At 46.2% G+C, this 21,917-nt stretch overlaps 1 protein-coding gene across 1 annotated transcript in view; it reads left to right on the top strand.

Moving 5' to 3' along the window:
• Positions 1-2,526: 2,526 nt before the first annotated feature.
• TMEM200A (transmembrane protein 200A) overlaps positions 2,527-21,917 on the top strand; it is a 222,672-nt gene continuing 203,281 nt past the window's right edge. Inside the window, exons 1-2 of the mRNA XM_075339900.1 lie at positions 2,527-2,637; positions 3,100-3,404. The gene's annotated coding sequence lies outside the window, so the exon portion shown is untranslated. The remainder of the gene's footprint in view (positions 2,638-3,099; positions 3,405-21,917) is intronic.

Raw genomic sequence — 21,917 nt, 5'->3', positions numbered from 1 at the left:
ATTACGATGTAATATTTTTATAATACAATCCACACGTGAAGTTCATTAGTTTGCGCTATATCATGATATGGAGTTGTGTGTCTACATACAGTATTTCTCTGCTCACTCTGTAATAATAGAGATATTATAGCTATAATATATATATATATATATATATATATATAATATATATATATATATAATAGCTATAGCTATAGCTATAGGCTTTCCCAGTAATCAGCAGATCATCAGTTCTATCTGAGATTAGCTATCCAGTTCACTGCATTGATTTGGACACAGTGTGGCGCCTATATCAATATAAGGTGACATATAAGGGGACTAATAATAATAATAATAATAATAATAAATAATAATAATAATCTTCTCATAACAAATGATTATGACCATGATTATTGACGCAGAATCAGCATCTCCAGGTATTTAGTGGATTATTATTAATGACCACAATATACAAGAATAATGGGTTATTTTCCGAAAACACTTTGCAGCCAAGTGGACAAAAGTGCAGCTGTGATAGGAAAACCTACAAGAAGATGCAGCCTGGACTGGGGATGGGGACCCCATATGCTAAGAATCGGGGGCGTCTCAGAGGTCGGATTCACATTAATAATAAAGCAATATGCATTGCTGTAAGATAGGAAGACTTACATACTAATAACCTGACCCTAGAATAGGTCATCAATATGAGATTGGAGGGAATCTAACACCCAGCACCCCACAACCACAGGACAGTTCCTAAAAAAGCATATTCCTTAATATGAAATGATTTATTCTCTAAACGATCATCTTAATATTGCCTATATATTTTTTTAAAGCACCACTATAGGGTTTTTTTTTTAAATTTCAGCTCTGGAGTTGTGCTTCAAATCTAAGTCCCCTGCCCCCAGTCTTCTACTCAGCCTCCGGCTTCTTCATTTTCTATCATTGATACTCCCATTGGTCTTCTTGAGTTTTTGATCTGCCAGCAGCTCCAGTGTTTTTTTATGGAGGCGGAGGTCACAACTTAATACAAGTCTATGAGAGCCTCTTTTTGGCTTCATTCTGGCTCTCATAGATCTGTATTGAGTTGTAAATTGGTGGCAACTGCAGTGATTCATTGAGCTGGAGGTCACAACTCAGTCTCAGTCACTCTTGCTCTGGCTCTCATAGACTAATATTGAGTTGTAAGCTGTTGGCAACTCCAGTGTTTCATGGAGGCGGAGGACACAACTTAATACAAGTCTATGAGAGTTTCGTTTTGGCTTAATTCTGGCTCTCATAGATCTGTATTGAGTTGTAACCTGGTGGCAGCTGCAGTGATTCATTGAGCTGGAGGTCACAACTCAATACAAGTTTGTGAGAGCCTTGTTCTTGCTCTCATAGACTAATATTGAGTTGTAAGCTGTTGGCAGCTCCAGTGTTTCATGAAGCAGGAGGTCAGAACTCAATACAAGTCTATAAGAGTCTCATCTGACCTCCTTCTTGCTCTCATAGACTTGTACTGAGAGTTTATGGTGTAACTTCTGACTTCCGATCAGTCAGAAGCTGTGGTCTTAATATGGCACTGCAGGACTGAAGCGATGCCGATAAAAGGTGCAGATAATAGAGGGTGAGAATAAGATCGGGGGCAGGGGACTTAGGTTAAAAGCACCACTTCTGAAAAAACAAAACAAAACATAAAACCAAAACAAAACACTGGAGTTGAGCTTTAAGAGTGAAATCACATGCTGCAGACTTTCCTGTGACCGTAAATTCCCTTTTATCTATCTGAAAGAGGTTGTTTCTGCAGCAAGTACAAAGAACCCGGCTGTCGCAGAAATGTCTGTCACACATCTGCCAGATGTGATTGTACCCCGATAATATCACATGGATTCAGGGCCAGCTCCTAGGGGAATCTTTGTTATCTATAGCAATGTGTGATGCTCGTTTCCACGACATACACTTAAATACATTACACGGGCTTCATATCTATATTGGTTACCTTGGCAACAGGTGTCATTAAAGCATTAATTAAGGATCTTTACAGTGTGCGCTTCTCCTGTAGGTAAAGAGAATGTAACTGCTATCCTTACAGTACACTCACTATTAGTGCTTGATGCAAGTATAAAAAAAGAATACAGCTATATATATATATATATATATATATATATATATATATATATATATATATATATTTGTATATATATATTTTTGTATATATATATATATATATATATATATATAAAATCAGCTGTTTTTGTTTACTGATAAATATTTACATAGAATGTTGTTTGACATTGACCCTTGAAGCATTAATTTAAATGAAAGTGGACAAGTCTTCAGAGCCATGACATTTCCTTGGCCCCTGTTCATTCCATGGACTACTGACCACCATCATATATCATCCTGTGTCACATAGTGGTTATTTTCCAATTTCTAGGAAACAGAGCAGCACATCTTGGTTTTTTCTTGGTGTGGGTGCCATCTCCCCCTCCTCTACTGCTGCTCCTCCTATCAGTCCCTCCCCACCCCCTCACTCTTCCCAGTGATAGCAGAGCAATGATCAGTAGCAGGGATGAGCAGCAGGGAGACAAAGCTGCGCACTGTACATGATGGGAAGGTCTGCTCCACCTGCAGCAGACACTGAGGACAGCTGGGGGCTGCACACCAACAACTAAGGTGAGTTACTGACACTTCTCAGAATTGTGCAAGGCATTGTGTGGATGACTGATGACCAAGAGTGAAGTTAGGGAACCAGCACATTTTGTTACATAACAGCATCTCTGTGGGCTTCATAGTGGTGTATCATTGGGGATCATGTGTAAGACAGGTCACCATATTCCATGCTAGATGACAGCAATGTCTCCACCTTCTGTTGTGTTTACAGAAATGTTGAACTTTGTTTATTGAAAAGTTACTTTTCTTCTCCTGGAGGATGAAGTGTCCACCTGAAGGTATCTCCTTCATGACTTCTGCCCATATGGTGGTCACTTTATGAAGCAGCTCCACCACCTAGTAAAGTTGTGATATGTCTGATGATACCTAGTTTATACCATTGAGCTTTCATACAACTGTGAAGAAAGTGCAAGGGTTGTCAGAATGGCTTTATTTAGATCTGATTTCCTGTTTTCTGTCCCTAAGGAACACACTCCTTTTCTGGAGATTATATATGCACAGCAGGCTCTTCTTGTTAACCCTTACTAGGAAGATTACATGTGGATGGTTGTCAGTTCCAAGATCTGCACATGTGAAGGTGACTACTGGATCATGGAGAATGGATGTTCCACAAGGATGCACCCCAGCTGAAGGCACAGGCAGAAGGCTCAGCCTTGGCAACTTGCTGGATTGTATGCCTGCTGGAAACACGTGTAAGGGCTCAGCCTAAGGAGTCACCATCCATCCTCCCACCTCCATGAGGACAAGCTGAGAGAAGGGGCTCCATCCAGGTGAGAGTGGCCAGGCTGGGAGGTCAGGGGATAGGACAAGCTGGCATTATATGATCTAATAGGGTGCTACAACATGTCACCACCAGGAAACACAACAGGCAGCTCCGAGGCTCTATCTGTGGTCACATTACTTATAGGGGAAGCGAGATATGGCACTGAACGTTTAGTGAGTTGAGAGGAGTATGCAGAGTTCTCCTTCATCAGCACTTTCCATAGCCATCATCACTGCACAGGTCAGCTCAGGTCAATTTAGTCTCCATTCAATACCAGCAGCCTATTCCTAGAGGGAATTGTCACTGGGGGATTTGTAACTGCCTGCTATGCTCAGAAGAAATGGATACAACTGCCTGTCCTCATCTTCAGTATCTATCTATCTATCTATCTATCTATCTATCCATTATCTATCTATCTATCTATCTATCCATTATCTATCTATCTATCTATCCATCTGTCTATCCATCTATCTGTCTATCTATCTATATCTATCTATCCATCTATCCCTCTATCTATCCATCCATCTCTCCATTATCTATCATCCCTCCATCTATATCTATCTATCCATATATTATCTATCTATCTATCTATGATTCTATCTATCCATTATCTATCCATCCCTCCATCTATATCTATCTATCCATATGTTATCTATCTATCTATCTATCTATCTATCTATCTATCTATCTATATATTATCTATCTCCCCATTCTATCTATCTATCCATCCCTCCATCTCTATATATCTATCCATTATCCATCCATCCCTCCATCTATATCTATCTATCCATATATTATCTATCTCCCCATTATATCTATCTATCTTTCATCTATCTATCCATCTATCTATCTCCCCATTCTATCTATCCCTCTATCTATCTATGTATCTATCATCTATCTATCTATCTATGTATCTATCTATCATCTATCTATCCCTCTATCTATCTATCTATCTCCCCATTCTATCTATCCCTCTATCTATCTATCCATATATTATTTATCTCCCTATTATATCTATCTATCTATCTATCTATCTATCTATCTATCTACTGTATCTATCCATTCTATCCATCTATCTATCTATCTATCTATCTGTCTATCTATCTATCCCTCTATCTATCTATTTATCTATCATCTATCCCTCTATCTATCCATCCATCTCTCCATTATCTATCTATCTATCTATCTATCTATCTATCTATCTATCTATCCCTCTATCCCTCTATCTATTATCTATCTATCTATCTATCTATTATCTATCTATCCCTCTATCTATCTATCTATCTATCCCTCTATCTATCTATTTATCTATCTATCATCTATCCCTCTATCTATCCATCCATCTCTCCATTATCTATCTATCTATGATTCTATCTATCCATTATCTATCCATCCCTCCATCTATATCTATCTATCCATATATTATCTATCTCCCAATTCTATATATCTATCTATCCTTTCATCCTTCTCTATCTATCTATCTATCTATCCCTCTATCTATCTATCTATCCATCCCTCCATCTCTATCTATCCATATATTATCTATCTCCCTATTATATCTGTCTATCTATCTATCTATCTATCTATCTATCTATCCATATATTATCTATCTACCCATTCTATCTATCTATCTATCTATCTATCTATCTATCTATCTATCTATCTATCTATCTATCTATCCATATATTATCTATCTACCCATTCTATCTGTCAGGGCCGGGCGGTCGGGCAGACCCAGGAGGTGGATCCACTGGACCGAACTCTAAGATGGTGGTAGGGAGTCCGGTAGCTGAAGCACTGATGGGCAGCAGAACAGTCCGTGCAAGTGAAGGTAGCGAAGGAGTCCCTGGGACCACGGAGTCACAGATGGTAGTCCGGGTGACGTAGCTCAGGTTCGGAGGCCGAGATGATGTCAGGCGGGGTCCGGAACCTTGGGAGCGAGATGACAGGTCACCGCAGGGATCCGAGATGGTACGGACTGTCAGATGGCAGACGGACAGCGTGCGGGGCTCGGGATTCAGCAGGACTGGATGGCGAGGCGGGATCAGCTCTAGAAGAGAGATACGTAAGTATGGCAGGAAAACACAAGGAGACCTGACTCCTAGCTCAGAAAACACGAAGATCAGGCCCCGCCCCCTTGGACAAGAACCCCCTTTATACCCCGTACCTGTCTAACCTCATTTCCTGTTAATGGGCGCTGGCCCTTTAAGAAAGGGTCAGTGACCGCGCGCGCGCCCTAATGCGCGTGCGCGCGGCCCGGGTGCCAGAAGCCAGGGAAGGAGGCTGAGAGGAGGACGCAGGGGAGCCGAGCAGGGCCTGGGAGGCCGTCGGGCGCCGGGATCGGCGGCCAGGAAGCCCAGGAAGGACGGGCACAAGGGACTGGGACGCGGGGAGCGTGGCAGGTGAGCCGGGGAGCGGGGCAGGGGACCCGGGAAGGGGAGCCGAGGACCCGGGGAGCGTGACAGTACCCCCCCCCCCACGCCCCCCTCCCCGCAACCGAGACATGAAGGCACGGATCAGAGGAGTGCCCACATTCTCCCTGGGTTCCCAGGATCTATCCTCAGGACCATACCCCTCCCAGTCCACCAGGAAGAACTGCCGGCCACGAACAGTCTTCATGGCCACGATATCTCTTACCGCGTAGATGTCGTCCTCAGCAATAGGAGGAGGAGCCGGGCTGGCAGCAGCGGAGAAGGGACCAAGGAACACCGGCTTGAGGAGAGAGACGTGGAAGGAGTTGGGTATTCTCATCGTGGCCGGAAGCTTCAGTTTGTAGGAGACCTCATTGATCTTGCTGAGGACCTTAAACGGCCCGATGTAGCGAGGACCCAGCTTGTAGGAAGGAATCTTCAGTCGGATGTACTGGGAAGCAAGCCAGACCAGGTCACCAGGAGAGAAACACGGAGGGTCTAGACGCCTTTTGTCAGCGTGTTTCTTCATCCGCTGGGAAGCGCGCCCAAGGGACGCCTTGACAGAGTCCCAAATGGTAGCGAAGTCACGGGCTACAGTATCAGCAGCAGGGACATCCGAAGAAGGGGATATAGGCAACGGGACGGAAGGCTGTAGTCCGTAAACGACATGGAAGGGAGATTTGGAGGACGACTCACTGACGTGGTGGTTATGGGAGAACTCAGCCCAAGGCAGAAGCGTGGACCAGTCGTCGTGATGGGCGTTGACATAGTGACGTAAGAAGGAGGTCAAGATTTGATTGACCCTTTCCACTTGGCCATTAGACTGAGGATGGTAAGCGGAAGAAAAGTCCAGAGTCACTCCCAGATGTTTGCAGAGAGCCCTCCAGAAGCGGGAGGTGAACTGAGTTCCTCTGTCGGACACGATGTGGGAAGGAAAGCCATGTAAGCGAAAGATGTGTTGTATATAGGCTTCCGCGAGTTCCTGAGCAGAGGGCAGTCCGGGCATAGGGACGAAGTGAGCCATTTTGGAGAACCGATCCACCACGACCCATATGACTGTGTGTCCGGAGGATACTGGCAAGTCCGTAATAAAGTCCATCGCTATGTGTTGCCATGGAACTGAGGGTATCGGCAGAGGCAGAAGACGGCCATAGGGCAGGTGTTTGGGCGTCTTGTTCCTGGCACAAGAGGGGCAGGCAGAGACAAAGGCGGCAACGTCCGTGCGAAGGGATGGCCACCAGTAATGGCGTACAATCGCACCCCATGTTCTCTTCTGGCCTGCATGGCCGGCTGTTTTCGAGGCATGACCCCAGTGTAACACTTTTTCCCTGTCGGTCTCAGAGACATAGGTCTTCCCGGGTGGTATCTGGGCCAGAGTGACAGGAGCCACCGGAACAATCTTGTTAGGAGAGATGATAGGTTGGATAGTCTCTTCCTCCTGCTCCAGGGGCATGAGAGACCTAGACAAGGCATCAGCGCGTATATTCTTGTCCGCGGGTCGGAAATGAAGCTGGAAGTCAAACCTGGCAAAGAATAAGGACCACCTGGCTTGCCGTGGGTTCAGTCGCTGAGCGGACCGCAGGTATTCCAGGTTCTTGTGGTCCGTGTAGATAATCACGGGGTACACTGCTCCTTCCAGGAGGTAGCGCCACTCCTCCAGAGCCAGTTTGACCGCTAATAGCTCTCGGTCACCGATGGTGTAATTACGTTCAGGTGCTGAGAAGCTTTTAGAGAAGAAACCGCAAGTCACCATCTTCCCGGAGGAGGATTTTTGCATGAGCACTGCTCCGGCTCCTGAGGAGGAAGCATCCACCTCTAAGGTGAACTGGCGGTTTAACTCTGGTCGGTGGAGTACAGGAGAGGAGGCGAATGCTCGCTTCAGGGAGCAAAATGCGGCGTCGGCCGCAGGTGACCAGTTCTTTGGATTAGCCTCCTTTTTGGTCAGAGCGGAGAGAGGAGCAGTCAGGGCGGAGAAGTGAGGAATAAACTGGCGGTAGTAGTTGGCAAATCCCAGGAACCGTTGGATTGCCTTCAGCCCAGAAGGGGGAGGCCAGTTGAGAATGGCGGAGACCTTCTTGGGATCCATCTGCAGCCCAGTCCCCGAGATGATGTATCCGAGGAAAGGAAGAGAAGACTGCTCAAAGACGCACTTCTCATATTTGGCGTAGAGACGATTCTCTCTCAGTCTTTGTAGAACCAGCTTTACGTTCTCTCTGTGGGTCTGGAGGTCCGGAGAGAAAACAAGAATGTCATCCAGATAAACTACTACACATACGTAGAGGAGGTCCCGAAAAATGTCGTTCACCAGTTCTTGGAATACGGCAGGAGCGTTACACAGACCGAAGGGCATCACACAGTATTCATAGTGCCCATCGCGAGTATTAAACGCGGTCTTCCATTCGTCCCCAGAGCGGATACGAACTAGGTTGTAGGCACCCCGAAGATCCAGTTTGGTGAACACACGGGCTCCTCTGAGCCGATCGAACAGTTCGGGGATGAGCGGTAGGGGGTACTTGTTTTTTATAGTAATCTGATTCAAGCCCCGGTAGTCAATGCATGGGCGAAGGTCACCCTCTTTCTTCTTAACGAAGAAGAAGCCTGCTCCCGCAGGAGAGGAGGATCTCCGGATGAATCCCTTTGCCAGGCTTTCCATGATGTAGGTGGACATGGCCCTGGTTTCGGCTGGAGACAACGGATATATCCGTCCTCGAGGTGGTGTTGTTCCTGGGAGCAGGTCGATGGCGCAATCGTAGGGACGGTGTGGCGGAAGTACCTCAGACTCCTTCTTGTCAAAAACGTCCGTGAAGGACCAATAGGCCGAGGGCAGACCCGGTAGGTTCTCAGGAACCGGAGGTCGTCGGACTGGTTGTATAGACTTTAGACATCTCTCATGACAGGCAGAGCCCCAACGGGTGATTTCGCCAGTACCCCAGTTGACTGAGGGTTCGTGTGTTCGCAACCAAGGAAGTCCCAGCAGGACTTGGTGGGACATGTGTGGAAGGACGTAGAGAGCGATGTTCTCGGTGTGCAGAGCACCGATACGCAGTTCCACCGGCTTCGTGATCCAGGAGATGGTATCAGAGAGGGGTCTCCCATCCACCGAGGCAATCAGTAGGGGTTTCTCGAGTAGAGTAACAGGCAGCTGGTATTTGTCCACCGTGGCCTGCTGGATAAAATTGCCTGCTGCTCCGGAGTCGAGGTATGCCTCAGCCGTGAAGCGCGTCTCTCCTGTTGATACTTGTACCGTCCACATAACTGGGTCGGAGAGAGTCCCAGCACCTAGGGTGGCCTCTCCTACCAACCCTAGGCTTTGGAGTTTCCCGGCCTTTCCGGACAGGAGCGTAGGAGATGTGTGTCCCCTCCGCAGTAAAAGCAGAGGCCCTTGGCGAGCCGCTCTGCTCGACGTTGGTCAGACTGTCGTACTCGATCAACCTGCATGGGTTCGTGGACAGGAATCCCAGCTGTAGATGACTGTGGCACAGAGGACTTCTGTGGCGGAGAGGAGTGCCGTACCGCACGTCGCTCACGAACCAGCTCTTTGGAGCGCTCCTGAAAACGAATGTCCACTCGCGTGGCTAGGGCAATCAGGGCATCTAGGGTGGAGGGCATGTCACGACCCGCCAACTCATCTTTGATGCGACTTGACAGTCCTTCCCAGAAGGCGGCTGTCAGGGCCTCATTATTCCACCCGAGTTCAGAAGCCAAAGTGCGGAAACGGATGGCGTATTGGCCCACCGTCAGTGTTCCTTGACGTAGGCGGAGAAGTGATGAAGCAGACGCAGAGGCGCGTCCCGGCTCGTCAAAGGTACTGCGAAAGGCCTGCAGGAACTCTTGAAGATCCTTGGTCATGGGGTCCTCCTTCTCCCACAAGGGGTTCATCCACGCCAGTGCCTCGCCCTCCAGGTGAGACATTATAAAGGCGACCTTGGCTTGGTCGGAGGCGAACAGATGGGGCAGCTGCGTGAAGTGAAGGGAGCATTGGTTTATGAAGCCCCTGCAGGTCTTGGGATCTCCAGCATAACGAGGAGGTGACGCCAAACGGAGTCGGGAAGCATCCGACGCGGCTGCCACTGGTGCGGGAGCCGTGGATTGCCTAGTGGGAGACCTGGGTGCTGCAGGCGTCATTGATGCTTGTAATGTGTACAGGCGAGTGTCCACGGAGGTCATAAATTGCAGCATGCGGGTCTGGACTTCACGCTGGCGTTGGAGTTCCTCTTGCAGGGCCAATAGTGCTGCAGCGGGATCCATGGCCTGATCTTACTGTCAGGGCCGGGCGGTCGGGCAGACCCAGGAGGTGGATCCACTGGACCGAACTCTAAGATGGTGGTAGGGAGTCCGGTAGCTGAAGCACTGATGGGCAGCAGAACAGTCCGTGCAAGTGAAGGTAGCGAAGGAGTCCCTGGGACCACGGAGTCACAGATGGTAGTCCGGGTGACGTAGCTCAGGTTCGGAGGCCGAGATGATGTCAGGCGGGGTCCGGAACCTTGGGAGCGAGATGACAGGTCACCGCAGGGATCCGAGATGGTACGGACTGTCAGATGGCAGACGGACAGCGTGCGGGGCTCGGGATTCAGCAGGACTGGATGGCGAGGCGGGATCAGCTCTAGAAGAGAGATACGTAAGTATGGCAGGAAAACACAAGGAGACCTGACTCCTAGCTCAGAAAACACGAAGATCAGGCCCCGCCCCCTTGGACAAGAACCCCCTTTATACCCCGTACCTGTCTAACCTCATTTCCTGTTAATGGGCGCTGGCCCTTTAAGAAAGGGTCAGTGACCGCGCGCGCGCCCTAATGCGCGTGCGCGCGGCCCGGGTGCCAGAAGCCAGGGAAGGAGGCTGAGAGGAGGACGCAGGGGAGCCGAGCAGGGCCTGGGAGGCCGTCGGGCGCCGGGATCGGCGGCCAGGAAGCCCAGGAAGGACGGGCACAAGGGACTGGGACGCGGGGAGCGTGGCAGGTGAGCCGGGGAGCGGGGCAGGGGACCCGGGAAGGGGAGCCGAGGACCCGGGGAGCGTGACACTATCTATCTATCTATCTATCCATCTATCTATCTATCTATCTATCTATCTATCTATCTATCCCTTATCTATCCATCCCTCCATATCTATCTATCTATCTCCCCCCCATTCTATCTATCTATCTATCTATCTATCTATCTATCTATCCATATATTATCTATCTACTCATTCTATCTATCTATCTATCTATCCCTTTATCTATCCATCCCTCCATTTCTATCTATCCTTCTATCTATCTATCCATCCATCTATCTATCTATCTATCTAGATATCTATCTATCTATCTATCTATCTATCTAGATATCTATTTGTCTAGCTATCTTATCTATGACTATACTACTCTATCATCTTTCTATCTATCTATCCCCCTATCTATCTATCTATCTATCTATCTATCTATCTATCTATCTATCTATCTATCTATCTATCCATCTGTCTATCTATCTATCTATCTATCTATCTATCTATCCATCTATCTATCTATCTATCTATCCCTCTGTATATCCATTATCTATCTATCTATCTATATATCTATAGGGATATAAGAAGTTCCTAGGTAGATAAGCATAAGTACAATAAAGCAACGCAATCTTACATAGTGTGAGAAGTCATACTGTATATGTTGTGCCGCTGTTATTCCAGACGTAAATGAGTAATTCTCTGCCTTCAAACCCATTAGTGGTTCTCCCAGGTATAATGGTATGAAATAATAACGTGCTATATATAGATCATTGGAAATGTGTGTAGTGGTGTATTAAGGGAATTGCACATTACAGGTTTCTGACCACAGATGCCAACAATTCATTATATGGGGCAGGAAGGTTACACTGATAGTGTGTGCGAAGGTGGAATATATTAATTTATTGCTTATTTCCTAGTGACAGAACATTGGCAGGCTGTCAGTATATGATGTATTGGATACTCAATTGAGGGGTAGTCACCTTTCTTAAAGCAGAAATATGTCCTAGATTCCTTCCCTTTGGTATATTTTAGATAGAGTTTTATTTAAAGTATATCGGTGACATATGAGGTAATAGACATTACCAGCTTATTTTTAGACATGTTGAATATATAGCTGTATAAAATCTAGGTCCAAAACTGCCAGTATTACAATAATAAAGTTATTATAAGTAATGAAAAGAGAAAGCTAATCCCCAGGAAACACAGGAATGGCTATAATGATAATGCAGCCGTCCGCAACCTGTGGCTTGGAGGAGACATGTGGCTTGTGGACCCGTGATTGGACCTGTGATGTGAGGCTCGTTGGCCCGTGATGTGTGGCTCGTGGACCCGTGATGTGTGACTCGTGGACTTGTGATGTGTGGCTCGTGGACTTGTGATGTGTGACTCGTGGACTTGTGATGTGTGACTCGTGGACTTGTGATGTGTGGCTCGTGGATCCGTGATGTGTAACTCGCGGCTGTCTGTCAGTTTGACACTTTTGCATTGGGTCTACCAAAAAACTATGAAGAGAAGGTCTTCAGATGGTGACTTTTGTGATTAGCCCTGCACAGAGGAGCAGAACCGATGCTCATATACTGTGAGATAAATATGGGAATCTGCTGATAGGGTGATACTCCTGGGTGCTTGAAACTGGCTCCAAAAGTGTGTTGAGTGTGCTTGATATAAGAATATTGAGTGGATGTAAGTATCCTGCCTGTACGAATACTGGGTGGAGTTGAAGTGGGCACTCCCGGATGTAAGTATCCTGCTTCTAAGAAGACTGAGTGGAGATAAAGTGGTCACTCTTGGATGCAAGTATCCTGCCTGTAAGATTACTGAGTGGAGGTAAAGTGGGCACTTCCGGATGTAAATATCCTGCCTGTAAGAATACTGAGTGGAGATAAAGTGGGCACTCCCGGATGTAAGTATCCTGCTTGTAAAAATAATGAGTGGAGGTAAAGTAGGCACTCCCAGATGCAAGTATCGTGCCTGTAAGATTACTGAGTGGAGGTAAAGTGGGCACTCCTGGATGCAAGTATCCTGCCTGTAAGATTACTGAGGGGAGGTAAAGTGGGCACTCCCGAATGTAGGTATCCTGTCTGTAAGAACATTGAGTGGAGGTAAAGTGGGCACTCCCGGATGTAAGTATCCTTTCTGTAAGAATACTGAGTGGAGGTAAACTGAGCACTCCCGGATGTAAGTATCCTGTCTGTAAGAATACTGAGTGGAGATAAAGTGGGCACTCCCGGATGCAAGTAATCTTTCTGTAAGAATAATGAGTGGAGGTAAAGTAGGCACTCCCAGATATAAGTATCCTGCCTGTAAGAATACTGAGTGGAGATAAAGTGGGCACTCCTGGATGTAAATATCCTGCCTGTAAGATTACTGAGTGAAGGTAAAGTGGACACTCCCGGATGTAAGTATCCTACCTGTAAGAAAAATGAGTGGAGGTAAAGTAGGCACTGCCGGATATAAGTATCCTGCCTGCAAGAATACTGGGTGGAGATAAAGTGGGCACTCCTGGATTTAAGTATCCTGCCTGTAAGATTACTGAGTGGATGTAAGTATCTTGCCTGTAAGATTACAGAGTGGAGGCAAAGTGGGCACTCCCGGATGTAAGTATTCTACCTTTAAGAGAAGAGATCAAGCAAACAACATAAGTTGGATAACCACTACATCAATTCAGGCCAGAGAAACAAATGGTATGACTCCAATATGATTAAAATATTAAATTTTATTGCAAATTCATAAAATCAAAACATGGTAAAGACAAAACAACATTCACAGCAGTAAATCCTCAATAGAAGGTGGACCGGTACCATACAAGACACAAATATAGTATATGAAAAAATTACAATATGTATCAACCTACATCTAGTAATAATATTTCATCCCTACTCCATAGAGAAAGATATACTCAATTCACTACTGGGGTTTCAACAGTTAATCACCCTCAGAGATGGTATAATCCCTATAGATGCTGAAATCATACAAAAGTACACGAAATATTTCAAAACATATGTCAGACCTGCCTGTCCCAACGCGCGTTTCACCCTCTTCCTCAGGGGACGTACGTTCCCTGAGGAAGAGGGTGAAACGCGCGTTGGGACAGGCAGGTGTTGCGGTATCCATTTCACTGGTTAGTATATGGTTGTTTTTTTACTCACAGGGATTATATCATCCGTGAGGGTGTTTTACGGTTAAAACCCCAGTAAGTTTGTGAGTGTACCCTAGCCCACAATGAGCAGGGATTAAATACCATTACCAACTATGTGCTGACATATGTTTTGAAATATTTCGTGTACTTTTGTATGATTTCAGCATCTATAGGGATTATACCATCTCTGAGGGTGATTAACTGTTGAAACCCCAGTAGTGAATTGAGTATATCTTTCTCTATGGAGTAGGGATGAAATATTATTACTAGATGTAGGTTGATACATATTGTAATTTTTTCATATACTATATTTGTGTCTTGTATGGTACCGGTCCACCTTCTATTGAGGATTTACTGCTGTGAATGTTGTTTTGTCTTTACCATGTTTTGATTTTATGAATTTGCAATAAAATTTAATATTTTAATCATATTGGAGTCATACCATTTGTTTCTCTGGCCTGACTTTAAGAGAAGAGGCACAAGGTCACAATCTGTTTTTATGGCGAAATGTTAGCTGTCTTTACCCCAACTTCTCGGTGTCTCTGCTCGGGGGGACGGTACACTGACTGCCCAGACCCACCACCAAACCGTCCCCTTCAAAAAGAAAACACCACAACAAGTCTTTTTTCTTTTAAATCCAACTTTTTTATTAAATATCATTTTATTATATAAAGGAGAGACTGATAATTAGAAGCTCTCATCTTTTTCTCCAGTGGCAAAAATTTAAAGGTCACAGCTTATAAACTCAACACACAAAAAATGGGGTTTTTGGGATATTTACCGCCTAAACCGGCCGTCCGGTGCGGGTGTCTCCAGCCACCTCTAACAACCCCTTCCGCTGCTGCGACTTGTCAAAGAAAAACAACCGAACAAAATAAAACATTTTTATAACCAGGGAGGGAGGGCGGGAGACAGGTCCGGGTCCTTCAGAGAGAGGCCTCCCCCGGGACGTGCTGAGGTATATATACTACAGGGGGCGGGGCCAGTGACATCACCTGCGCATCACTGCATAACTAATGAGATGTTTCCTTCTTAAAGGGGACATCACTTTATTGACCATATTAGGGCCGGCAGTCAGGGGGCAGCATCACAAACATGGCTGCGATGCCCCACAGACTGCCCAGACCCACCACCAAACCGTCCCCTTCAAAAAGAAAACACCACAACAAGTCTTTTTTCTTTTAAATCCAACTTTTTTATTAAATATCATTTTATTATATAAAGGAGAGACTGATAATTAGAAGCTCTCATCTTTTTCTCCAGTGGCAAAAATTTAAAGGTCACAGCTTAAAAACTCAACACACAAAAAATGGGGTTTTTGGGATATTTACCGCCTAAACCGGCCGTCCGGTGCGGGTGTCTCCAGCCACCTCTAACAACCCCTTCCGCTGCTGTGACTTGTCAAAGAAAAACAACCGAACAAAATAAAACATTTTTATAACCAGGGAGGGAGGGCGGGAGACAGGTCCGGGTCCTTCAGAGAGAGGCCGCCCCCGGGACGTGCTGAGGTATATATACTACAGGGGGCGGGGCCAGTGACATCACCTGCGCATCACTGCATAACTAATGAGATGTTTCCTTCTTAAAGGGGACATCACTTTATTGACCATATTAGGGCCGGCAGTCAGGGGGCAGCATCACAAACATGGCTGCGATGCCCCACAGACTGCCCAGACCCACCACCAAACCGTCCCCTTCAAAAAGAAAACACCACAATAAGTCTTTTTTCTTTTAAATCCAACTTTTTTATTAAATATCATTTTATTATATAAAGGAGAGACTGATAATTAGAAGCTCTCATCATTTTCTCCAGTGGCAAAAGTTTAAAGGTCACTGCTTATAAACTCAACAGGAGGCCTTAACAAGGCCAACACACAAAAAATGGGGTTTTTGGGATATTTACCACCTAAACCGGCCGTCCGGTGCGGGTGTCTCCAGCCACCTCTAACAACCCCTTCCGCCAAGGAACAGCGAAATCCTGATGAGCTGTGACCCCCCCCAAGCCCATAAGAGCCTGGGCAATACCTTCACGAATCCCTTCCAGAAAAATATCCAAACCAGAATCATTTAAATGAACTCCATCCGGACGCAAGAAAAAGGAGTTGTCCCCTTCTAGGCGATGGTGGCGAACCACTACACCGTTCTTGAAACGGACAAACCTCGAAATTCGCTGATTAAGCATGCGCCTGGTTCTCTCCATGGCGCTACCCTCTCTAGCCCCGTGCCACGTAAGCCTGGGGATCACCTCAGACCAGACTAGCTTGAAAACCGGGAAGAAACATGGAAACTTATCCATGTCTGACCTCATTAACGTTAAAAGTTCTGCCAAGGGAAAAGAGGCTAAGTCATTTCCCCCTGCATGAATGACCAAGACAACTGGCGCTGCCACACTATTTGCAATCTTCACGACTTCCAGTAGGACCTGTGGCCATGACAGGCCCCTATAACCCCTCCAATTGATGTCCTCTTCCAGAAATCTTAGACTTCGACCACCGGGACAGGAATCGGCTCTCCTTGCGGCCCAATATACAAACGAATGTCCCAAAATCCAAACGCTAGGCCGGTTTTCACCTGTAATAAAAACTGTGTTAATACCAGAACTACAAACCCACCACCGAATGTCATATCTGTCCGACAATCCCCTTTTTTTTTTGTATATCCGTATATACATCGTTTTCCGGGGAACTAAACAACATTTGTAGAGAAAACTGGACTTAGAATCAAATCAGGTCTTATATATCTCATGAAACATTTCGATTGCCACCTTCCTACCCTCTGGATTTCCAGTTCTTGCATGCCAGCCCGCGATGCCTCCGTAGCCGCCCCGATCCTAAAGGAATGGGTGCCGAATTCCAACGCAGGTAAACCCAATGAGCTTAAAATTTTTCGCATTACCGCCAAAAATTGTCCCGACAAAAGAGGTGAACCATCCTCATGAATGAAAAATTGTTCGCCATTGCTCCTAACCCTTAAGAAGGCCGTAACGCATGCCTTCGGGCATACTGGGCCGTCCATAGAAAACAATGGGAACCATGTGCCTCTACCTGACTGATCTGTTTTTTACTTACGCAGCCTGATACGTAACCCATTTCCACATATCAGCATGTCATCTTGGCGAAAGCCCCCATCTGACCCCAGTGTCCTTGGAATAAGCTCCGAAATTCGCAACGCACCAAAAAACGCAATTGCAAAAACGTCCGAAAACAAAATGGACTCATATTGTGAGTAACAAATCGTTCCCACGCCCTTTATTAACTCTGCCAGCAAAAGGAATGAAATGGGCCTTCTAGGATCCTTTCGCTTGGCACTCTTTAACCAGCCCTTTAATACCTGGGTCACTAAAAAAGCCTTTGTCACATCCGGCCAGTTCCGCAATTTAAAATGAAAAGCCAGGCCCGATAATCGGTTACGAGCGACAGTCCCAGATGTGTTCCGGTTATTCAGATATGTTAAATAATGCAATGTTTGCTGTAATAAAACATCACTTGAGGGCTTGCCCTCAGCCACACCTCCCGAGTCACACCACTCACTCCATGCTTTACCATAAGCACGCCAGGTTGATGGGGCCACCGATCCTTGAACCATGGATGTTAGTGCATGGGGACATCCCACAACCATGCCGAGCATACCAGACCTTCCTCCTGTGCCGAAGGATGGAGCTCTCGAATTCTCTGGAAATTGAAACGTGAGAGCGCATCAGCCATCTTATTACTATAACCAGGTACAAATTTTGCTCTAAACCACGCATTTAAATTTAAGCATTTAAAAACCATGAACCTAATTAACTTGAGGAGAGGAAGCGGACAAATGATTAATAGCGTGTACGACGCTGGCGTTATCGCACCAAAAAGTTATACGCCTGTTTTTCAAAGCCTCACCCCACAATTCCGTAGCGACCACTATAGGGAACAGCTCAAGCAAAGTCAGGTTCTTCGTCCATGCCCGCTCTTCTCAATCTTGAGGCCATTTCTCTGAACACCATTGGTTACCAAAAATTACTCCAAATCCAGCTGACCCGGCCGCATCGGAATACAGTTCCGCCTCGTCATTTGATTGCATATTTTCCTGGAAGCATGTGCGGCCATTATAATTTTCCAAGAAGGACCGCCATACCAATAAATCCTCCTTCAAAGGAACAGTTAACCTGATTTTATGGTGAGACAATCTTACCCCGTGGGTAGCCAAAGAAAGGCGCCTTGAAAATATTCTACCCATAGGCATAACTTTGCACGCAAAATTCAAGGATCCCAATAACGATTGCATTTGAACTAACGTGACCTTGTTAACGGACAAAAAACCCAGAATAAGGTGCAGTAAACCAGATATTTTGTCCTGTGGGAGCCTGAATTCCATTGCCTTGGAGTCGATCACTATCCCTAAAAATGCCAATTCTGTCACTGGGCCTATGGTCTTTTCTTGTGACAGTGGAACCCCAAAATCTTTCATGAGTTGTTTAAATTGAACCAAAATATTTGCGCATATAGGCGAATTCCCGGGGCCAACAAATAAAAAATCATCTAAATAATGGGTTATTGAAGAACATCCTGTTTCCTTCCGCACTACCCATTCCAGGAATGTACTAAAAGTTTCAAAATACTGACAAGAAATGGAGCAACCCATCGGAAGACAGGTGTCGAAATAATATGCACCTTCTAGCATAGCACCCAAAAGTTGATAACAATCAGGATGTACTGGTAGCAACCGAAAAGCGGATTCAATATCAGATTTTGCTAAAAGGGCACCTGGACCTGCCTCCCTAACTAATTCCACTGCCTTATCGAAAGACACGTATTTCACCGCAGATTCCTCTTCCGGAATACCATCGTTCACTGAAGTGCCCCTTGGATAAGACAGATGATGGATTAAACGAAATTGGCCTTGGTCTTTTTTGGGCACAACCCCCAATGGGGATACCCTTAAATTGCGAAAAGGCCGTGCTCTAAAAGGGCCTTTAAAACGACCAAGCGCAACTTCCTTATCCAGTTTTTTCCGAATAACCTCCGGATGTTCCTCCGCAGATTTCAAATTGGGGGAAGAAGATGGAGACCTAGAGTAAACAAAAGGGATGAAAAAAACAAAAGGAAAACCAAACCTAAGCTGTGCAGCTGCCGGTTTATTGGGGTACCTGTCTAGCCATGGTCCCATCCTGATTACGCTCACCGGGGTCGCGGTGTTCACTATGGGTATTTGGCTTTTGTCCTGGAACTTTGTGTCCCGGTTTTGGGCACTTTGAAACCGGGTGGAGGGCTCCACATGCTGAACATTTATGTTTGAACTTACACAGCCCATAAAATTTGCAGAACCCCTCGTTAAAAGCCCAACATGTTCCGGGACGGCGGACGGCCACTGGACCTGTATGTCGGTTCCCGTGTCCAGCGGCCAAACCTGGAAAGGGCTGCAAGGTTTTTTGCGCCATCATCAGCCTCAGCCATGAATCCGTGGCTTTTACACCCCAACCTAAGTGCGGCTGAATATCCAAGCGCCGGCGGAAATCCTCATCATATTTCCACCAAGCTGAACCACCATGTGACTTATATGAATTGTAGATAACATCCATATAAATAAAGAGTTCTGAACACTGTTCCGGATGACGTTGGCCCATAACACAACCCATTACTGCGAAAGCCTGTAACCAATTGTTTATAGTCTTAGCGACCTTAGGTTTACGATCGTAAGACTTCTCCCCGAAACGCCGTTCTCTATTTACCGCATTCTGTTCGGTAGATATAAAAGACCAAATGTCCACATATTTATTAGCCCATATAGCTTCTTTTACTTGTTCGTCCAAATGGGCTCCCAATGGAGGGACTCCACAAAATAAGCCCTCTTTATATAAATCCGGGCGTAAAGGGGTGGGCAATGGAGGGACTCCATGAGTATGAAGCAATTTAGGATTTATAAAAACTTTATGACCGGAAAGCTCTATACTCCCCATCCCCTGTGATGAACCCCCTTTCCATACACCCACATAAGGGTACTCACCATGTGGCGATGTCATTGAAACCAGCTCTTGCAAAGGTTCGCTCTGTGTTGGAGGTTGGGCGACCGTCCTGACCGATTGCTCCCTTGTTGATCTTCTGCTGATCCTTGACTCAGCTAGTGAATCTTCCGAAGAAGAGGGAGAACGCCAGCGCAACGATCTTGATCGTCTACTACGCCGTCTGGATCTCGACCTCCTATTACGTCTACTATGCCGACGATGCCTGTAATGCCCTGAATGACGATGCCCGTACCGTTCACTTGATGATGAGGATGACGAGAAATCATGGCGGCTGCCTGTACCGTGTGACATAGCACCGGCCAGGGTTCCTGCGCATGACCGCTGCGACTGCCGTTCTGTACTATGAACCACCGCTGCTGTGACCTGCTGTACCCCGCTCTGTACCATTAAAGATGGGTTAAATATTTCCCCTAATGCTTGAGGAGCCGGTTGAACAAGTACCTGGGCATGGGTATTATTGCCCTGAGGCACCGTCGCAGAGCCTATAGGGGCGGGAAGCATAGGCAGAGTGGCCTGAGAGATAGGGGGAGTTACAATTCCAGGAACCCACTCTGTTTGCTGGCTTGCTGCATATTGTAATATGGTAGGGGTCCTCCCACCCCCTCTCCCTACCTCCCTCTGAGATTCTGTCATAGTGCCTCGGCTATCTCTCCTTGGCGCAGGGTCACCAGTGGATTCTGAGGAACCCTGACTCACACTCTGGTTATTTCCCATTATGGGTCTCCCCAGGTCAGTGTATGTGGGAACAATAACTAAATTACCCTGCTGAGCATTTATACCCTCCCTTAAATTGCAGCCACCAGTGATGGGAACCAAAAATTCCAAACTCGGCTGCACTTGAATAGCCCCTTCTGAGGTGAAACAGCGCCCAGACTCGATAAAACCCCTGTCCCCCTGAATGACTGGCCTGTGTTGATAAAGTCCCACTGGGATTCCCACAGCTGCAGTGGTTACCTCAGAGACCCGAGTGGGCGTGGCTTCCTGGACAGAACCTGAGGTAAATTTCCTCCCACTCTTTTTTGACTGTAAATGTGGGCTCAAACGCACCGGAGGGCGGGCAATCCTTTTAGATCTCCGCCCCCTGGTCTTTATTGTTTGAACCTCGGCAGGAACGGAGTCACCCGCGGCTAAAAGCGCCGTGAGCCAGTTGCTCCCTTCCCTGCCGATACGCTCTCTTACCGCTTCCTGAAGCGGGTCCATCGTTCCGGCTGACCAGACAGGTCCGGGTCCTTCAGAGAGAGGCCGCCCCCGGGACGTGCTGAGGTATATATACTACAGGGGGCGGGGCCAGTGACATCACCTGCGCATCACTGCATAACTAATGAGATGTTTCCTTCTTAAAGGGGACATCACTTTATTGACCATATTAGGGCCGGCAGTCAGGGGGCAGCATCACAAACATGGCTGCGATGCCACACAGAATGTCTTGCGACCAGCTTTCAGACATGAATATGGCTTTCATGGTAAGAAAGGTTGGGGATCACTGGTATAGGGGGTGCACTGAATGTATGATGAAGGCACTCATATATAATTGATATGAAACAGCTCATGTTTTATACACTTTAAGGACATACAGGATGTATTCAAGTGCTGCCTAATAGTTGTATACCAATAATTTATGAACACACAAAAATCATATCTATATCTAAATCTGTTAACAAAAATGTGCATCTTACCATATATGATAATATTGCCTAAAGCAATCAGAGGGAAATTTACCACACTTTCTGTGGTGGACCTTAAAGATTATGCAGTAAGTCATTTATGGGAGTTTTTAAACTCTGTGTTTTTGTACTGCTTAACCAGTATTTTAAGAGGACGCTATATATATTTATATAGAGTAAAATATTTTTTTTTTTTGTTTTACAAAATGTTTTCTATCTTTCTTATAGAAATAAAAGTCAGTATGCCTGCTGGTTTATGACATCCCTCTCTTTGCAATGGTTTTCTCACATACTGCTTCCATAGTCCATTTTACCTCTGGGTCTGCTG

Source organism: Anomaloglossus baeobatrachus, chromosome 3, assembly GCF_048569485.1.
Source record: "Anomaloglossus baeobatrachus isolate aAnoBae1 chromosome 3, aAnoBae1.hap1, whole genome shotgun sequence".
NCBI lineage: Eukaryota > Metazoa > Chordata > Amphibia > Anura > Aromobatidae > Anomaloglossus > Anomaloglossus baeobatrachus.
Note: the sequence above shows the minus strand (reverse complement) of the source record. Positions and strands in the feature narration are given on the sequence as shown.